This window comes from Cnephaeus nilssonii, assembly GCF_951640355.1.
Source record: "Cnephaeus nilssonii genome assembly, chromosome: X".
NCBI lineage: Eukaryota > Metazoa > Chordata > Mammalia > Chiroptera > Vespertilionidae > Cnephaeus > Cnephaeus nilssonii.
In genome coordinates this window covers 117,334,518-117,341,578 of record NC_137071.1, presented here as the reverse complement: position 1 = coordinate 117,341,578, position 7,061 = coordinate 117,334,518, and the positions used below count along the sequence as shown (strand labels likewise).

Here is a 7,061-nt window from a genome sequence, read left to right as displayed (position 1 = left end):
CAACTTGCAACAGATTTATGAACCTCTCAAAGGAACTAATGGCTCCCCTGCACTTGATCCCACAGCAATTTGTTTTTATGTTTACCAAGTTGTTTATGAAATGTCATTCTTTCTCCTATATGAAATAAAGAAGTTTCTACTTATTCTTCATGCAAATGATTCTCTCTCTCTCTTTCTCTCTTTCTTCATCTCCAGGCACAGATTTACAGATTTTAACACCTTCTAAAAATTTTAATGTGTATTGATTTAAAATGTAACAGCAAGTCTCTATCAGCTTCTAACATTTGCATTTTGCATTCTGACAATATGACACCCACTTTTATAGTGCCTCTAAATGTAAATTCAGACTTCTATCAGTTCAGAATTTTTTTAATTTATATTTATTGTTGAAAGATGATGAATCTAGGGGAAAACTTTTCAACTATCAGAGCTTTGAAAATTCTCTCTCTCTCTCTCTCTCTCTCTCTCTCTCTCTCTCTCTCCTCCCTTTGACTTTCTATCCTACTCTCTCTCTGTCTCTAAATACATCTCTATTTTCTCCTCTCCTCCCCCTCCTCCTCTCCCCATGCCTCAGCTCTCTCTCTCTACCTCTCCCTTACTCTCTCTCTCTCTCTCTCTGCCCCCCCCTTCTCTAAAAAAACTTATGAGGTGGATAATAAAGCTATAATTTTAATTTGGTATAAAATTATAAAACTATAAGGAAAAGAGCCCCATTTAAGAATGGGACACAGGAGTAATCAGTTGGAGCTTAAAGTATGGATACAGATCAAGTATCTGGGGTATGAAATGGCAGGGGCTATCAGATAACCTGAGATTCAATACTTAAAGAACAGGGGCTTCTGAAAGAGTAAAGCATTCATTGGCCGATTAAACAGATTAATGTCACAGTGACTATCAGCTTTGGATTTGACATTCCACTGTCCTTGAAAAGATGATAACAATGCCTCACTCACTTGGTTAGGGTAACTAAGCTCATGAGGCAAATATTGCTTGTTTGATACTCATAAATACAATACTTATGACTATGGATTATGTAATATAATCCTAATAGCAACTATATAAGGTAATTATTACAATCTCACTTTGAAGAAGCAGTAGTGGAGCTTATGGAAATTAATAAACTTGCTCAAGTTTACATAACTAGGAAGTAAAGCCAGGATTCAAATCCAGGTATATCTTACTCTAAAGCCCATGAAATTTTTAGTTACCCACTCTGCCTCATTAGTTTTGCTAAGTTTACTTGCTTCATTTCCTGGCTACTGTATATACCTAAACCTTGACCAGAAATGTCAGAGCTGAGTGCCTTTGGCCACAAGTAGCTAAATCAGAGCAAATTTATCACCACTACCACAAATATAATTCAGTTTAACCCCAGAAATATTTATTAAGTATTAGTGTATGCCTGCACCCTGTGCAAAGTCCATGCCTCTCTGACAGTGATGAGTTATTTGGGCCATATTGATATTGTCAGAGAATTAAACTTTAGCCATATCATTTCATGGTTATCTCTAAGGGAAGAAGGAAGCAGATACCTCTTAAGCAGTTCAGTGGAAAGGTCATGCCTTGCCACTGGGAAATTACCAAGGTCCCTAAGCTACTTTAACTCAAAAATCCATCCACATCCTGGAGATAAGAGATAGTTTTGTGCATTTTTTAACTGTTCAAAAGATAGTCCCTGAGATAAGCAGTGTCCCTGGGCCTATAGAGGTAGAAGGACCATTGTGGACCATAGAAGGCTGGTTATCCAGAAGTAGCATGACTATATTCAAAATGTCCCTTTCTACATTCCCTTTAATTAGAAATAAGTAAATTTGGATTTGGTGAAAAAAATTAAGTACACTCTCAGCATCCTAAAAATAAACAGCTTTAGGGCTGGTATCACCAAGTACCTCCATAGCCTGGCACCATGGCAGCCATTGTCCATAAAACTGCAAAATAAAAAACAAACAAACAAACAAACAACAACATCAACAAAAAACACCTGAATTTCTTCCAAATCACACAGTGTATCTCTGGAATACAAGCCCTTAATTATTGCCACTGGTAACTTTTCTTAGGACATGGTCTTAGAATAGCTATATGGGCCAAAATTAGAAGTTTGTATTAATTTTTACCTTCCTGTGGATGATGCTTACTCTGAAGCCTCAAGTGGTAGAAAGAAGGCTAATCATCATTCCTTTTACCCTTTAAGGAAAAATGGCCTGCTTCACCTACTGTGCCTAAGACAGTGATGGGCAACCTTTTGAGCCTGGTGTGTCAAACTTCGCCAAAAAACTGAGCATAACTCGGTTAGTGTGTCACTTTGAGGAAAAAACATTATTTCGCAAATGTTTCATCCTCGGCATGCGGCCGCCTCAGCGGCCGCATGTCATCAGAAATGGCTACACGTGTCAGTGCTGACACGCGTGTCATAGGTTCACCATCACTGGGTAAGAGGTGGTTTCAACTGAGTGACTGGCTGGCACTGTTCTATGGATAATGCAATCCTTCTGGTTCCTGCTCAACAGAATCCAATTGCATTTGATGCTAAGATGATATGGGCACTATTCCAATTCTGCAAGTGTGCCATTTGTACTGCTTTAGTATAAAACAGAGACAGGATATCTGAACTTCCATAAAAATATGCTTGGGTAAGTTGCTTGCCATTGTCCCAGGTTATGTACATAATTTCAGAAAAAAGAGACATTTTTGAATGTTCACTTTTACTAGATTAGGAATGTGTTACTTTCAATTTTTCAAAAACCACTGAAGCATTTTGCTCAATACTGAACCAACATTGACTTACTTTTTAAAATAGCCACCTTACCAGGTAATGCATTTTAACTGTGTAGAGGATGGTGAAGAATTCTGTTCCTTCTTTCATTATTTTGCATTTTTTAAAATGTAGCATCCAATGTAAAAATCACTATGGACACAATGTTTACATCTCCTACCAGTATCAATATAATCAGCTTTACTTTTTTATTTTATTTGTTTATTAAATTAATTTGGGTGACATTGGTTAACCTAAACATATAAGTTTCAGGTATGGCTTTTTATGTTACAAGATCCATATATTGCACCATGTATCCACCACACAAAGCCAAATATTTTCCTGTGATTAAATGCACATAACAAAATTTACCATCCTAACCATTCTTTTTTGTGTGTGTACAGTTCAGTAGCACCACCACCATCATCTCCAGGACTTTCTCATCTTCCAAAACTGATATTCTGTCCCCATTAAACACTAGCTCACTTAACCCTCCCCCAGCACCCATCATGCTAATTTCTGTCTCTATGATTTGACAACTTTATGTGCCTCACATAAGTGGAATTATATAGTGTTCATACTCTGTGACTGGCTTATTTCACTGAGAATAGCGTCCTCAAGGTTCAACCATGTTGTAGCAGGTGTCAGAATTTCCTTCTTTTTTAAGGTAAATAATATTCCATTGTGTAGATAAACCACATTTTGTTCTCATTCATCTCTGTATGGACACTTGGGTTGCTTCCACATTTTTGCTATTGTGAAAAATGCTGCTGTTAATAGTGGTGTATAAATATCTGTCTGAGACCCTGATTTCAGTTCTTTTGTCGATATGCCCAGAAGTGGAATCTCTGGGTCATATGGTAGTTCCACTTTTAATCTTTTGAGGAACCTCCATACTGTTTTCCACAGTGGCTGCACCAATGTGCATTCCCACCAGCAGTACACGAAGGTTCTAATTTCTCCACATACTCAGCATCATTTGTTTTCTGTTTTGTTTTGTTTTATTTTGTTTTGAGAGTAGCCACAGTAGCCATCCTAACAGGTGTAAGGTGATATCTCATGTGGTTTCAGTTTGAATTTCCCTGATGATTATTGATGTTGAGTATACCTTTTCATTTGCCTGTTTGCCCTCCGTATGTCCTCTTCAGAAAAAAAATGTCTATTTGAATCCTGATGACCATTGTTTCCATTAAAAAAACTGACCCAGAGTGGGTATATTATTTTCAAAATACATCTGCTTGATTTTCAAACAGTAATTTAAAAACTAAAACAGGACAATACCTCACAGTCTTTCTTTCCAACATGTGCCCAGAATAATGGCTCCCACAGAGAAGGGTGGCAAGAAGAAGAAGGGCTATTCTGCCATCAAGAAGATAGTGACCTGAGAATACACCATCAACATTCACAAGAACATTCATGGAGTGGGTTTCAAGAAGCGTGCCCTTCAGCCACTCAAAGAGATCCAGAAATTTTCCATGAAGGAGATGGGAACTCCAGATGTGCACATTGACACCAGATTCAACAAAGCTGCCTGGGCAAAAGGATAAGGAATGTCCCATTTCATATCCTGGTGTGGTTGTCCAGAAAAAACATAGTGAGGATGAAGATTCACCAAACAAACTCTATACGTTGGTCACCTATGTACCTGTCACCACTTTAAAAAATCTACAAACAGTTAATGGGGATAAGAACTGACTTCTAATTGTCAAATAAAGTTATAAATCTGCAAAAAACAAACAAACACAAAATAAAATAAAACTAGCTAAAACAGGAGCCCCTCTTCTTGAGTTGTCATCACATTCCAACGATGTTTCTGTTTGGGGAAGTAGGCTATTTCCTTCAGTTCCTCATACTGTGGGCAGATGTTTCACCTCCATCTACTGTGGCCCATGTTGGCTAGTTCAGAGTTGTGTGTTGATTTTAATTTTGCCAAGATTATTGCAGTTGCGCTGAAGCTGGATGTCTCCCCCTTCAGGCTGTCAGCTTTACTTTTTAAAGAAGCAAGCTTCTGTCTGTTGGAAATAAAATCTTAACCATGAAGTTATTGGGGAAAAATAACAGATACACCATGAGAAGAACAAATTTATATTTTCCTCACATATTGTGCAATATATGGAAATTTCCAATTTAATAGTCAGGTTATTCCACTCTAATAGACACATATAACTTTTATCCAACTAATAGGATCTCCTCCCTTTGAGGCAAAAGACCAAAATTAGAAGTCAAGCTCATATCCCAGAGCTCAGTACAATGCCAGGCATTCATACATGCATTTATTCATTCATCCCTCCATTCATTAAACACATATTTATTGAGTACCTACCTTTTATCAAGTGCATAATAATGAGAATATAGCAGTGAACAAGACGGGTCCTTGCCTTCATGGAGCTTAAGGTAGTGGATGGTACATAGTAGAATGTATTGCATGTGTGATAAATTTATTTGTTAACCTGTAGTTCAAAAGTCAATTTCTAAGGAATGCCCTAATTTCACTCTGTGTATACATGTGTGTGTGTGTGTGGTTTTGTAATCATATGTTGCTTATAACTAAAGAGAGGTAGTAGACATCATGAGGGATGCATCTCATACACCTATCCTTTTTTTTGTATATATATTTTTTATTAAGGTATTATATGTGTACATACCTTACCATTGCCTCCCCACCCCACTCCCATACATGCCCTCACGCCCCAGTGTTTTGCGTCCATTGGTTATGCTTATATGCATGCATACAAGTCCCTAGGTTGATCTTTTATCACCCCCACCTCTCCCTAAACTTCCCGCTGTAATTTGACAGTCTGTTTGATGCTTTAATGCCTCTGTATCTATCTTTTTGTTCACCAGTTTATAATGTTCTTTATTATCCACAAATGAGTGAGATCATGTGGTATTTTTCTTTCATTGACTGGCTTATTTCACTAAGCATAATGTTCTCCAGTTCCATCCAGGTTGCTGCAAATGGTAAGAGTTCCTTCTTTTTTATGGCAGAATAGTATTCCATTGTGTAGGTGTACCATAGTTTTCTGATCCAGTCATCTGCTGATGGGCACCTAGGCTGTTTCCAAATCTTAGCTATTGTAAATTGTGCTACTATGAACATAGGGGTCCATATATCCTTTCTGATTGGTGTTTCTAGTTTCTTAGGATACATTCCTAGGAGTGGGATTACTGGGTCAAATGGGAGTTCCATTTTCAGTTTTTTGAGGAAACTCCATACTGTTCTCCACAGTGGCTGCACCAGTCTGCATTCCCACTAGCAAAGCACGAGGGTACTTTTTCTCCGCATCCTCGCCAACACTTGTTGTTTGTTGATTTGTTGATGATAGCCATTCTGACAGGTGTGAGATGGTACCGCATTGTCATTTTGATTTGCATCTCTCGGATAATTAGTTACTTTGAGCATGTTTTCATGTGTCTCTTGGCCTTCCTTCTGTCTTCTTTCGAAAAGATTCTATTTAGGTCTGTTGCCCATTTTTTTTATTGGATCATTTATCTTCCTTTTATTAAGTTGTATAAGTTGCCTGTAGATGTTGGAGATTAAACCTTTATCAGTGATAACATTTTCAAATATGTTCTCCCATACAGTGGGGTTTCTTGTTGTTTTGTTGATGGTTTCTTTTGCTGTGAAAAAGCTTTTTATTTTGATGTAGTTCCATTTGTTTATTTTCTCTTTAGCTTCCATTGCCCTAGGAGCAGTATCAGTGAAGAAGTTCTTTTGGCATATGTCTGAGATTTTGCTGCCTGTGGATTCCTCTAGTATTTTTATGGTTTCTCATCTAATGTTTAAGTCCTGTATCCATTTTGAGTTTATTTTTGTGTATGGTTCATACACCTAATCTTCTAATCTCCTACAACTGTGCTATGACAGCTCTAGTTATGAATGTAACTATTTACACTAAGAATGATAACTCTGAGATCTTCAATGATGATCACTATATTAAGGTGGGAAAGTGGACTCAGATACTTTTAACAGGAGTTGTGAAGTAAAGGGGTTCTAAACAGCCCTAAATAAATCTACTTCAGAGTAAGTATGAAATAGTGGGTTCAAAAGAACAAGAGCTATGGAGTCAGATAACCTGGATTTCTATTTTAGCTCTGTTATATGGATTTGGGTACTTCCTTAAGCCTCAATTTCTGGTTTAAAATGGAGATAATAATACTGGCCTAGAAGGGTTCTACAAATTAAATGAGACAATGCACAGAAAGTACTTACTATAAAGGCCCAACACATAGGTCTCAGTAAAAGGAGTAGTAGTTTTTGTTGTTATTGTTTTTGGTGCTGTTGGGCTGATTTTCCATAAATTCAGTT

General features: G+C 37.4%; 1 pseudogene across 1 annotated transcript; it reads left to right on the top strand.

Annotated features, from left to right (window-relative positions):
- Positions 1–4,068: 4,068 nt before the first annotated feature.
- LOC307096154 (large ribosomal subunit protein eL31-like) lies at positions 4,069–4,447 on the top strand (annotated as a pseudogene). Its single transcript has one exon. The product of its transcript is annotated as a large ribosomal subunit protein eL31-like (transcript).
- Positions 4,448–7,061: the final 2,614 nt, after the last annotated feature.